This window comes from Urocitellus parryii, chromosome 2 (assembly GCF_045843805.1).
Source record: "Urocitellus parryii isolate mUroPar1 chromosome 2, mUroPar1.hap1, whole genome shotgun sequence".
Taxonomy (NCBI): domain Eukaryota; kingdom Metazoa; phylum Chordata; class Mammalia; order Rodentia; family Sciuridae; genus Urocitellus; species Urocitellus parryii.
Window position 1 is genome coordinate 57,615,248 of NC_135532.1, and position 14,767 is coordinate 57,630,014.

A 14,767-nucleotide genomic window follows, 5' to 3' on the forward strand; every position below is an offset into this window, starting at 1 on the left:
TTTTTTCCTGTTTCTCTGAAGAATATCATTGGAATTTAAACATGAATCGCATTAAATCTGTATAGTGTTTGTGGTAGTATGGCAGTTTTGATAATATACATTTTGCCTATCCAAGAACATAGGAGGTCTTTCAATCTTCTAATGTTTTTCTCAATTTCTTTAGTGTTCTGTAATTTTTAACATAGATACTTTTCATCTATTTTATTAGATTGATTCTCAAGTATATTTTTAATGGTATGATATCAAACTAAATATCTACTTCACAGCAAAGAAAACTATCAAGAGTGTGAAGAGAGAGCCTACAGAATGGGAGAAAATCCTTGCCAACCTCACTTCAGATAAATCATTAATTTCCAACATATATAAAGAACTCAAAATATTTAAAAACAACAGCAGTAACAACAACAGGAAAAACCCACAAATAACCTATCAATAGATGAGTAAAGAAATTAAACAGACACTCACAAAAGAAGAAATGTGAACTGTCAATATTATGAATACAAACAACAATAACTGTTGGCAAGGATGTGGGGGAAAAGGTACACTTATACACTGCTGGTGGCACTACAAATTGGTACAGCCAATATGGAAATCAGTATACAGATTACTTGGAAAATTGGGAATGGCACCACCATTTGACCCATCTATTTCTCTCCTTAGTCTATACCCAAAGGACTTAAAAAAACAGCATACTACAAGGACATAGCCACATCAATGTTTATAGCAGCACAATTCACAATAGCTAAACTGTGGAACCAAACCAGAGTCCCTTCAATAGATGAATGGATAAAGAAAATGTGGTATATATACACAATGGCATATTGTTTAGCCATAAAAGAGAATGAAATTATGGTATTTGCAGGTAAATGGATGAAGTTTTGCTAAGTGAAGATACCCAATCCCCAAGAAACAAATGCTGAAAATTTTCTCTGATACAAGGAGGCTGATTCATAGTGGGATAGAGAGGGGGAGCATGGGAGGAATAGACAAACTCCAGATAGGGTAAAGGGGTGGGAGGGGCATGGGGTTAGAAATGATGGTGGAATATGATGGATATCATTATCCAAAGTACATGTATGAAGACACGAATTGGTGTGCATATACTTTGTATTCAACCAGAGATATGAAAAATTTGTGCTCTGTATGTGTAATATGAATTGCAATGCATTCCACTGTCATATATAAATAAAAAATAATAAATATATGAAAAAATATTCAACATTTACAGCAATTACAGAAATGCAAATTAAAACTACACTGAAACTTCACCTCACTCCAACCAGAATAGCAAGTATCAATAATAAAATAACAATAAATGTTGGTTAGGATGTGGGAAAAATTTATACCCAAAAGGTGTTGGTAGGAATGCAGATTAGTGCAACCACTCTAGAAAGAAGTATGAAAATTCCTCAAAAAACTAGCAATGTTTTCATACTTCTAGAAAGAAGTATGAAAAAATTATGAAAATTCCTCAAAAAACTAGGAATGTAACCACCATTTAACCAGTTATCCCACTTCTTGATATACATCCAGAGGAGTTAAAATAATCATACTAGAGTGATGCAGCCACATCAATGCTTATAGAACCACAATTCACAATAGCTAAGTTATGGAACCAAACTATGTGCCCATAAACAGAGGAATGGATAAGTAAATTGTGCTGCATATACAAAATGAAATATTACCCAGCAATAAAGAAGAATGACTTTATGATATATATATATTACCATAAAGAATGACTTTATGGTAAATGGATGGGTCTAGAGACTGTCATACAATGTGAAATAAGACAACTCAAAAAATCAAAGTTCGAATGTTTTCTCTGACCTGTGGATGCTAACTCAAAATAAGGGTGGGGAGGGGAAGAATAGAAATATAATACATTAGACAGAGGGGAATGAAAAAAAAAAGGAGGGGGGGTAGGAATGGGAAAGGCAGTACAATCTGACATAACTTTCCCATGTACATATAGGAATATTCTACCATGAATCTCACCATCAAATATGCAAGAGTGGGATCCTGATTGGAATAAGATATATTCCATGCTTGTACAAATATATCAGAATAGATTCTACTGTCATGTGTAACTAAAAATAAAAACAATAAATAAAAATTAAAAAGAATAATTGCTTGAGATTATGTCCTATTTCCAGGGGAATATACTCTGGCTGGCTACCACAAGAGTATGAGGATTCACCAATGAGGACAGTCTTTTATTCCAATGAGGACAGTTTTATTGACTATACCAGCATCAGAGCTCTCCTGGTGGTTGACCTTGGCCTTCACAGAAACAATATTGCATCACACCTTTTTCTCTGCACAGTCCAGTTTTTTTTTCTTCTGTACCCTTCCACGGATGGATCTCCAAAACAATTCCTAATAAACTTCTCATACATTGTCTCAAAGGTTATTTCCTGGGTAACTTAATGTAAGGGAAAAGTGGATTTCCTAGGTGAAGTATTTGAATTTAGCTTGAAAAAAATGGATATTATGCATGAGAGGCAAATTTAAAAATATATTAGGAAGTCTGTTTAATAGATGTTAGCATAACTCTATAGAGTTATGATATAATTCTAATGATGGAAGTTTTGAAATTTGAATTTATAAATGGAATTCAATTAAAGTAAGTGGGACAAGCAATTCAGAAATAACAAAGAACTTAGTTCTGGTGGTCTAGTTAATATAAAAAAAAATTCAGTTTTATTCAAAGTGTGGTCAAAAGACCTAATGCTTTATACCTACAACCACATGCATACATGCTGTATCATAATTGCTGGAGTATGCATCATCCTATTTATTGTTGTTAACCAACATCTGGCAATGAAAAGGTTCACTCAGAGGACAAAGACAGCTATGATTGCCAGGACAGATCAGAAGACTAAAAGCATCAGAGACATTTTATGATATCAAGTGAATTAAATCTCATCCACCTTAAACTTCAGTATTCATATAACTTCTTGTTATGCTAATCAATGTATATCCATATTGTTTAAACTACTTTCAATCAACTGGCTAAGGAGGAAAGAGTACAGAATTTTAGAAAACAGAAAGAAGCTTTAAATTAGCATCTGAATAAGAATTTTAAGCACAAACTTTAATAAATATATGGATTATTAAACATATCTATTGAAAATTCAGAATGTATGAGCCTACATATATTCTGAATGTATTTGGAGGTCCAAGAGTGAGGTTTCTTTCCCCTGTTTTAACTTTTTAAATTTTACGTTATGTTCAAAATTCATGTAATATAATTTGAAAAAAATGCTATCATCTATTTTTTTTTTTGCAGAAGACTGTAGATAGAAATGGGAAAGGGGTGTTAGAAGAGTGAGAATGAGTACCAATATTATTGAAAAAAAAAGAAGAATTTAAGGAATGAAATGTTTAAGAAAAGATAAATTTTGAAAAGGACTTTTGAGGAGAAACAGATCAGTAGTCATATTGTGTGATAATTTAAATCAATGGTAGATGGTTTATGAACTACCAAATGAATGATTGGCAGAATGATGTAGGCAAAACTTACAGGCCACTTGATTAAATAGTGTGCTTGTAAAAGCATATAAATGTGATTTATATTATGCAATTTTATCATCTATATTTTTCCTGTCACTAAAATGTCACATAATATATGATAAAAATACTTGAGATTAATTAGTTGAGGAGTGATATACAAGAAAGTTAATCCCAAGGAGGAAAATAACTCTTGTTGAAAAAAAAAAACTCTTGCATTCTGTAATATGTGAGGTTAAAAAAAATTATAAAAATTTAGAAAAAACACATTTATACACACAGGCCAATTTTAGAAATAATTTATACCAAGAAACCAGGCAAAGCTTTTAAACTGTCTGGTGAGATGCATAACTCTTACATTGAATTTTTAACATTAATAGTTATAAATTTTATATAAATTCCAAGATTCTTTTTCAAATATTTTTCATTTTGGATAGTGTCTTGTTCCTTCTATTATTTGAAATTTGGGCCTATATTTATGACTATAATATAGATCTCTATTTAACAGCTTTTTCCAAGTAATATTTTATGAATACTTTTTCTTACAAATTGTGCTTTAAAAAAACACCTGTTTTCACACTTGTTTATGATGCTAGTTTTTTTTTTCATTTTAATAACTTCATATGGTGTACTCATTAATTCTCAGATATTCTCAGGTTAAGCCCATATGTCATATATTGGGGCTATGTCCCTTCACAAGTTTAAGTGTTTGCTTGTTTCATAAATTAGAACATTTGTAGCCTTGGCTGAGGTTTCATGTAAAATTTTCAATTTTCAAGAACATGTGAATCTTTGAATTGAAACTTTATATCTGAGAGCAAATTCTTGCGAATATTCAAGTTATTTTGTGTTTAAAAAGATACCATGTGCACTACAATTACTTTTTTTACTTTTCTGATCAGCATTATTATATTATCTTTCCTTTTTGAATTGTGAAGGTTGTTGGGTGCCATTACTTTATGTATGAATTTCATCTCTCTAAGGTTCCTAGCCTATTACCACAGCAAATCTGGAGAAAAGTTATTTCTCAGCCTTTATCAGCACAATGGTAGGAGTAAGGGTGTATTGGCACAAGAGGAATTAACTTTTGCTGTTGGTTATATCTAGGGGCTATTAAAGAACTGCCTTTTGTGGCTAGGAATAGCTGCAGACAGAGACTGCAAAAACTTGCTTTCCCAATCCTCTCTTCCTCCTTTTCTTCTCTGAGACACTTTTCCTTGCTGCCTATGCATGGTCCTTTCTGTCTAATTTTCCCTCTTCTCACCAAGTAACTCCACTGCTATTTTGGGAAAATGAGTGATGACCAGTTTGGCTGCTTCATGCTGATAATGGGCATTAGCTGTGGCAGTAAGAGATACCTCCTGCAAAGGGCCAATCTAGAGGCCTAAGTAGAAATCAGGAAGCCCCTCCATGGAGGGTTACATTTCCAAGACCATCTGGTGCTTAGTGGATTCTGAGGGTTTCTCATGCATCAAGGCAATGCAGAAATCCATGAAGGTGCTGGGCAGGTGACTAAAAGATGTACCTGGAGTTAAATTATTCATCCAGGGCTTTAGTTATGTATTTCAGTTTATCCACACATTCAGGTGAGCTGAATAAAACACTACCAGAGAAACTTCTTGCCACCAACAAGATTGAGGCCAGGATAATAAAGTTGTACAACTTGGACTTCATCTCCTGGAGCTGCATTCTGTCCATAAGCAGAGTCACAGGGAATTAATCATTTCCATGATTCCAGAGAAGGAGGTTTAAGTGCCCTGGTATAGCACCACTGTGAGACTAGGTGTGTCTGGGTTGTTTCGTTCCTTATCGGGAGATGAATATTCTATGCTGGAGGAGAAGCTGGGAAAGTCATTACTTGTAAATGGTGTAATGAGGTCTATGGATGCTTTGGTTAGCCATTTTGTGGTATAATTGAGAAGAATAGGCTGCTTGTCAAGGAATTCCTGAAATTTAGCTCATTCATATTGGACCAAATGTTACTGGAGGTCAGGTCAAATGTTCTGTATAGTAGAGTTTACCATGTCCATCTTCATGAGGCCCAGAACATGGAATATACTCCTAGGCATTTGTACTGTATCTGTTATGCTCTTTAGTTTCTGCACTGCTTCATTTCAAAGTGGTGCTTGTAGCAGGATCATCAAATTGAGAATGGAGTTGGGGAGATGATTAACATTGAGGGTTCCATGCTCTGTTTCCTGTTTGAGAAGATCCATATCCAGAGCTTCTTCAACACCTCTTAGACCATTCTGGCATGGGTTATAGCAGTGATAGCAAGATCTCCTTAACTTTATTAGAAGTTCATGGGCAGAAGACAAGTCAGGAGGAGTTCAAGGTAACTGCTCATGTAGATGGTTCCAAAAAGCACTGTACATTGTCTGCAAAAAATTGCTTTCCAGAATGTTTGGAAATATATATTTCCTTTCCATGTAGCAATCTTTGCTCACCATGATTTTGTGAGCAATGCTGAGGTTGGAAACTTCATTAACTGTTTCCATAAGAGGTGATATTCTTCTCCCCACATTCCATCTCTGCATATTTATAAGTATTTTTATTATTTTTATCCACTATTTGTAGGCATTTGTTGCCTTATTGCTAAAACTATGTCTTCATCCCTACAAATGTGAAATGTTTTGGTTCAAATAGTGAATATTCCTAAAAATCATCAAAATATACCATGGAATTTGAAATTCAATATTTGAAGGGATCTTTTTTCACCACTGTAACAAGGTGTTTGACTTCTATGTTCTGGTGTTGTTTAAAAGGGATAACAATTGCTAAACAATAACTAAATACTTTAGATTCATGTATACCAGGATATTCATCCTGCATTCATCTGACTGAATCTTACCTTGTCTATCTTATACTCAAAATATTAGTATACTTCTAAATTTGTTCTTTTTAGTTCTAAGCTGTTCATTTTCCATCAATTTTACTTGCAGAAGTATTACTGGGTATGGATAAGGTTTCAGTTTGGTTTTTTAACATTTGTGGTTTCTGGGGGGTGAGGAGTGAGGGGGGATAGGGATTGGGGATTGAACTCAGGGTCATTGGAACACTAAGCCATATCCCCTTTCCTATTTTGTATTTTATTAAGAGACAGGGTCTCACTGAGCTTTGAACTCATGATCCTCATGCCTCAGGCTTCTGAGCTGCTGGGAACACAGCCCTACACCACAGCACCTTGCTTCATTTGGTTTTAACAAGCACTCAGCAATGCTAAAATTTCAAGATATTTATAAATTATTGCTAAATTTAAAGATCCATAGACAAACCATTTACTGTGAATAGACAAGGTAAGCCCATAAAAATTCTGAAGTGGGATCCAATCAATTATTTCCTCTTTAACCCAGCTATTGCCAAATGCCATTTAATTCCTTGGCATTTCTGAGGTGTTGGAAGATTAGTTATTATTTACCCTTTTATTAAGTATGCATTCATTGGAAGTCATTGACTTTTGGGAGAAATGCAGTTTTTGATTTCCTATATTGCCTTGAATCTTGGGTTCTGTTGCCTTTTTACTCAGCTTTGAAACATACAGACTTCTCCCTTTAGAATAAAGTATGCAAGGTGAACCTGAATACATGGTTGCCATGCTCAGATTTATGCCCTGACTTCCCTCCTATATTCATTTGTGTCAAGTAAATATTTCTTCTTCCTCTCCCTTGCTGCCATGAACCTTTCCTTATCTTCTTGCTTCCAAATTATTTTTCCAAACCCTCCCTATTTCACTGTTCTACTGTCCACCATGGGATGTGGAAGCAGACAGATGCTATTTAACAGTTTTGCCTATATTTTAAAGGCAATGAGATGCTATAGAGATGGATATAAGGAGAAATAGGAATCAAGGGAAGGACAAGCCTTGACTCTCCACATAGGACAGTTCACAGACTTACCCGAGGAGGATCCCATTCTGTCTTTCCCTGTTTCTCCTCCAGGGGTTGAAAAGCCCATCATGCAGGGAGTTGGAACTCAGGGAAGCTACAGGCACCAAGGCACTTTCAATTCCATCATTGGGAACAGGCAGTATCAGAAGGCCACCAAGGAAGTGGTGAGCCAACTGCCTTGACTGTACAACCTCATTTCTCAAGAGCTCTACTTTGGGTATCCCTGGTTCCCAGTCATGGCCTGTATATATACTCCAAGATGGGGAACAAAATTTGACTCTCTCAGAAGACTGATCTTCTGAACACTCAACCCCCCAAAGTCCCCATCCAGTCCATCTAGAAATGCCTTATATTTTCCCATGCTCATCAATGATTGAACATAGCTAATTAAAATATTTTACTCAGAATTGTTTCTGTTGTTTACATCAGAGGTTTCAATTAAGTACATAGCCTATCAATCTACTAAAAATACTTACTAAACCTATTCCATTCAAAATTTCATGGGTACCAGTCAACTAAAGCTAAGCTAGATAAGACAGACAATAGCTTTCATATTGATAAATTCAATGACCATTTTTCAATTATCATTTTTAACCTTCATAAGAATTTGATAAAACTAATCTGGTTTCTCTCTCTCTCTCTCTCTCTCTCTCTCTCTCTCTCTCTCTCTCTCTCTCTCTCCTGGGGATTAAACCCAGGACCTTGTACATGTAAGGCAGGCACTCTACCAACTGAGGTATACCCCAACCCAGTCTTTTCTTAAAATGCTTTTACTATTTTCCTCCCTGAAAACCTGACTCTGCGTTTTCTTTGTCTCACTGAAATCATCTCTCTGCATTCTTAATTCATTTTTTTAATCATTGCCAAACTTTGTGTACTATTATTCCTATTCCAGTGGAGTTTTTTGCTAGATAAAATTTACGTGTTTTGATAATTATGTGCTTAATAGTTTTATCTCAACTAAAATAAATGCTTCATGAAAACAGTCATACTTCATTATTGAATTTTGCAGATATTGCATTTTTTACAAATTGAAAGTGTATGGCAATTTTTTATTAAGTGATTTTTTTGTTGTGATTTTCCAACTGTACAAGTTCAGTTCATGCTTTTCTAATCAATTTTGATAATTCTCACAATGTTTCAGATTTTAATTATGAGAGATCTGTTATGATGATCTGTGGTATTTGCTGTTATTATTGAAATAGTCTTAGGTGCCATGAATCAAGTACTGTCTTATATGTACTATTGTATAAGACAGGGAATGAACTTGATTGAGAAATGTTATGTATGTTATTACTGTTCCATTTACCAGCCGTTCTTCCATCCTTCTCCTTCATCTCACTCTTCCCTTTCCCCAAGACAAAGCAATATTGAAATTAGGACTATTAAAAACCCTCCCCTCTCCTATAAGTGTTTGACTTGAAGAAAGTGTTTCATATCTCTCACTTTAAGTAAAAAAACTAGAAATTATGAAGCTTCATGAGACAGAATGTTGAAATCTAAGATGGGCTGAAAATGTGGCTTCTTGCATCAATGACTCAAGTTGTGAGTGCTACGGAAATGTTCTTGAGGTAAATTAAAAAGTGCTTCTACAAGGAGTGTACAAATAATAAAAAAAAAAGAAGAAGAAAAAAGCCAATTTGTTGACATGGAAAAGTTTTTTTGATCTGAATGTATAATTAAGTCAGCTGCAATTTTCTCCTTATCCAAGCCTAATCCAGAACAAGGCCATCAGTCCTCAGTTTTGTGAAGGTCTAAGAGAGGTAAGGACTCTACAACAGAAAAGTTTGAAGTTAGTCCATGTTGGTTCATGAACTTGAAGGAAAGAATTCATCTCCATAATATACAAATACAAGGTGAAGCAGAAATGGTAATATAGAAGCTGCAGAATATTATTTAAGTGATACAGCAAAGATAAATGATGAAGGTAGTAGAAGTAGAAACCATCTGGGACATAGGTAGCTAAAGAAGATAAATCAATAACTGACTTCAAAGCTTCAAAGTATAAGCTGAATTTCTTGGTAGGAGTAAGAAAACTAGTAAATTATTGAACCAAATGCCCATTTACTGTACCAAAAGTCCTTTGGTCCTTAAAAATTAAACTATATCTATTCCACCTATGTTTACAAATGGAACAACAAAATTGGGATAATAGGCTATCTATTTGCAACATTGTTTAGTGAATATTTTAAGTACATATGTTAGTCAGCTTTTTGTTATTGTGACAAAATACTTGAGATAATCAACTTGAAAATAGGAAAGGCTTTATTGGCTCATGTTTTCAGAGGCTTTGGTCTATGGCAGATTGACCCATTGTTCTGGGGCCTCTTGTGACACAGTTACATCATCACAGGAACATGTGGCAAAGTAGGTACTAACTTCATGTCAGGGAGGGAACATAAGGAGAGCATTTAAGTGCATACCTCCTATGAATTAACCTTCCTAAAGGTAATACTGCTTTTCAGTAGTATCAAAGGCTGAGGACCAAAAATTTCACACATGGGTTTTTGGGAGAAGTTCAAGATCTAAAATATAGCATCCCAATATTTAGACCTATTGCTTGGGGGGGAAAATGATCCAAATTATTTTGACTTACTGAAAGTCCAGATGACCATTGGCAATTTAGCAATAAATTATTTTAAAATTAAGATATGAGCAGTGTTTTTTAATCTAATATAATAGCACACAATAGAGTAAATCATATAGTAAACAAAACTTTCTTACAGTTTAGGAGTCAAAAAATCCAGGTGGATCATTTTATTGCACTAATTATTTTATTGTGACCATCTGGAATCAAAGCTACAATATATTCAAGGTCTTCCTGTATAGGAATTTTGTTTGATTGTTTTATTTTATTGATGTGTTTATGATTTCAAGAAAAATGACTAGCATATACTAAGTCCTAAAGAAATATTTGCTGACTAAATTAGTTACTTTAGTTACAAGATTATTCATGCTGAAATACCTTTGATTGGTAAGAAGAAAATAAATATGTATTAGAATGGTCAAAATTCAGAATACTGGCACCACCAATGATGGTGAGAATGGATCAACAGGATCGCACATGGGTTGCTAGTTTGAATGCAAAATGGTACCATTGCTTTGCAGGACAGTTTGTCTGTTTCTTATAAAACTAAGTGTACTCTTACCATGCAACACAGCAGTCATGCTTCTTGCTATATACTCAAAGGAATTAAAAATATGTATAACCATGAAAACAGATGTTTATGTTTTTTTCATGCATAATGGACAAAATTTGGAAGTAATAAACAGTTTCTTCAGTAGGTGAATGGATAAACTCGGCAACATCCAGGTAATAGAATGTTACTCAGAATTAAAAGCAAACATGCAAGTAGATGTTGTCTCCTGAAAAGACATGGAGGAATTTAATGAATATTACCAAATAAAAGAAGCCTATCTGAAAATTCTATATGTTATATAATTACAATTATAAAACATTCTGAAAAAAAAAAAAAAAAGCAAAACTATATAGAGAAGAAAGAGGTCAGTGGTTTCCAGGGGATGGGAGGGAGAAGCAATGAATAAATAGAGCAGCAAACTTAAAGGGCATTGAAGATATTTTGTGTGGTACTACAATGATGAATAGATGTTATTATATAATTGTTCATACCCATAGGATATGAAATACCATGATTGTGCTATAAATGTAAACTACTGATGCTGAATGATTTTAATGTATAAATGTAACTTTATCAATTGTAACAAATGTACTACTGTAGTGGGATATACTGATAATGGGTGAAGCCATTAATTGGTAGAATGTGATATCAGAAATATTTGCATTTTCCTCTTACTTTTGCTATTAATCCAAAACAGCTCTAAAAATGTCAAAACTGTTATAGAAAAAAAATCAGATATATCTTCCAGTGGGTAATGAAGTAGTAATGAGACTTTTAATGACTAATGGAAAAAATAATAGAATAATAATGAGTAATGAATGGCAAAATTGAAGTATTGCTATTATTCCTTAAAATATCATGTAGGGCAGGGCATGAAACCATCACAAGGAGAGCCGAGAATACTGGACATCTGCCAATCTTAAATTATAGCTATCAATCCTTCCACATTATCAAACATGTTTTGTTGTAACAGGTTTTTGGTATGGTTAGGAGGAAAAAATGTTCTTAATAAGTTATTGGATGTGTGCAACTACATCTAAAAATAAATATTAAAAATATAAGTAATTGGGAAAAATATAATCCAATAGCACTCACAGTTCATTTCTCAATGTGAATGAAAAGTGTTTTTTGAAAACACATGACTTAGGATTATATTAAATCAGAAATTAAATTTCAAAAACAAATTAATTAGAAAATTTTCATAATACTCAAAGTGTTAAATGAGTACTCCTGTATATATCTGCTGAGATTTTTATTTTTCAAAGCATATTCAAATACTACTTTCTGAATAAAAAAGAAAAATAGGCCCATTTATATTCTTGTACTCACTTTGCATTTAAAATATATAACTTGAAAAATATCCCAGATTTTTGTAAATTATTTATGCCCCACAATGCTGATAGATCATAGACATTAACCCTACATTACTTTTCATTTGTAACACTATTCAACCTAACACCAATTTACCACATTTCCATTTCTTCCTAATATTTGTCAAAATATTTGGCCTATGAGAAAATGTGAGAAACTCCGTTAAGGCCATGGATAATAATATTCAGTAATTGGTTGTAGTCTGGCACATTTTCCTATGTCTTACTGGAGACCAAGAATATAATTTTTTATTATAGAGATTGGTTAAAAAAGAAAAATGTCCCTTCTTATTTCTATGTGAGAAACTCAGTGATAGTTTTCATATTCTTTGTGTTTTGTTTAAATAAAACATTGTTATTTAATATCTTTTTTATCCATTGTTCATCTATTTGCTGTGATAATTGTTGGTCATAGGTAACGAATTTTCTTTCCCATGTTATGTATTTCTCTTTCTCTGATTATTAAATATATGTAAGATAAGTTTAAAATAAGCATTTATACTATGTCACAGTGGAAATTTCTTACCACTAAGCAATTATTTATAATACATTGAAATAAAGAACCAAGTTTCAGTGTTGTGAAAATTGACACCATCTAAATTAATATGCAATTCAATACATCAATTTATAATTTAAAGCTTAGATAATAATAAAAAGTTAATGTTATGTATTAACCATTTTTTGGTTCCTTTACTGTATTTATGAGAAACACCTAAGTCCTCCTTAATTTCAACTAAATTTCAAAAACAAAATGTCTCCATTTTCAAATTCAAAAAACAAATTCTTAATTATTTTTTTAAAAAGGACTATTAAGTGTCCATAATCTTTGTTAAGTTTATAAATTTCTATTATTTTCTTCAGAAAGTTTTCTCTGACTTCCCCAGAAGAGTGCAATAAAGATTTCTCTCTTTCTTAACATGAGCCATGTGTGTGGTGTTCTCAAACATGAAAGAAATATATAAGTAGATTTATTTTTCAAATTTGCTTTATAACCTTTGGGTAAGCAGCATCCTTTGGGAAAAAGAAAAAGATGTTATTGCCATTAGTAGAAAGAGTAGTAAAGGCAAATTTCTATGAAAAACATTTGAGTGTATTTTCAGGGTTTAATCTCTCAGGATGAAATGTTCAAAGATTGTAATTATTTTTGATGAGAGGGTGAGGGTTCATTTTCTCTGTATTTTTTCTCATGTTATGCTGATTATATGTTTACTCACTTCTACAAAATGGCTTTGATTATTGTATAGGTAAATACACATTACTAGGAAATTTAAACATTTCAAAGTTTCTAATTAATTTTAGTATGAAGTTGAAATTTGTTACACAAAAGTTGTATAATTTAAGTGTACTTTCTTACTCTTCTAGTTTTTTCCTGAGTAAAACTGGGGACTTATGGGTTCCAAAATACAAAGGACAGTTTCAGGTAACTTTTGTTTGATACATATTCTTCCTCTGTGTTTGGTGTACTTTTTTTAGTAGGCAAAGATACTCTTCATCTTTCAAACACCACTTTGATGTTTTTTGATGAGGTTGTCTTGGCAGATTATTTTCATTCCCCTCCACCTGATTCAAATGAAGTGAAAACTTGTCTTTACTGTATAATTTCTATGTGTGATAAAAACTTACTTGTTTTCCATGGGATATAATTGTCTATACATGAATAAGTCTTGCTAGGTTATAATTATCTGATTGACATGGACCCATTATTATCTGTCCTCATAATTGCATTGGAAAATTATGGGCATAGCATATAATAGGCAAATAAAACCCTTTTCTCAAGGAAAAAAAAAACTAATCAATTAATAGGGAATAAATACTGAATGGCAGGAGAGTAGGCTATTGCCTATTTTGATTTCTCATACACCTGTTCAGTACTGTTTAATTTTAATTAAACAAAGAACAGAATATACAGCATATATTTAAGAAATCTACTAATCATATATCTTACTAGATGATTTGTATTAATTTTATTATTTAAGGTTCACAGAATTATTGTGTGAAATTTAATATTCATTTTAAAGGTAATAAACGGACTCAAAAAATGTAAATAATTTATCTATCATCATGCAGCAAATAACCAGATAATATTTCAACACAATTCTTGTTTCAAAGCTAACAGTCATCTGGTATTAGTAGCAGATCCCTGTTAGGTACAAAAATAAGTTTCAGAAGAGGAATCAAAAAAAAAAAAAAAACCATCAACAGCAACAACAACAAAAAACACTACAAAGTTAGTTCTTTAACATTTTAATTTATTTATACTGAGTAATTTTTGATAATGGATTTTACTTAAAACTGACATTCATAATCATATTTAAAATTAGATAGCTTTTTGCAATACTGTATTAATCATATAGTTTACCAAACAATGAAAATTTTGAAGGAAATATTCTTATTTAATGCCATAGATAACCCTAAGTATTAACTATCCTCTACAGTGTGCCCTAACTGAATTTTTATGTTATACCTTAAAGCTTTTCAAGTTAAATATATCCATTTTGACCTCTATTTAAGCCTCCCTTGAAACCAACATTTTATTGGTTTTAACTATATTGATTTTTCAATTGAAGATAACATTCCATTCACATGAAAGTTCATTTGTTACAGCTTTCCATTTATAAGCCCCTGCATCTTGATTTAATGTTATTTTCTTCCAGAAACTAAAGTTTGTAGGTCAATCTTGAAGAATGAGTATAACCACAAATATAGCAGATGCCTCATAAAATTATCTTCTACTGCTTCTCTGTGACCTCTGTCAAGGAAATAACACTCAAACCCGAGTCAGCATGAACAGCTGTGGTTGCTGCTGTTAGATAGCCGTGACCTATCCTCCCAAGGGTAGTGCCCAATCGGGAGGGGATGG

At 32.8% G+C, this 14,767-nt stretch overlaps 1 pseudogene; it reads right to left on the minus strand.

The window, feature by feature from the left end:
- Nucleotides 1–5,022: 5,022 nt before the first annotated feature.
- Nucleotides 5,023–5,790, minus strand: LOC113187786 (T-complex protein 11-like X-linked protein 2 pseudogene; annotated as a pseudogene).
- Nucleotides 5,791–14,767: the final 8,977 nt, after the last annotated feature.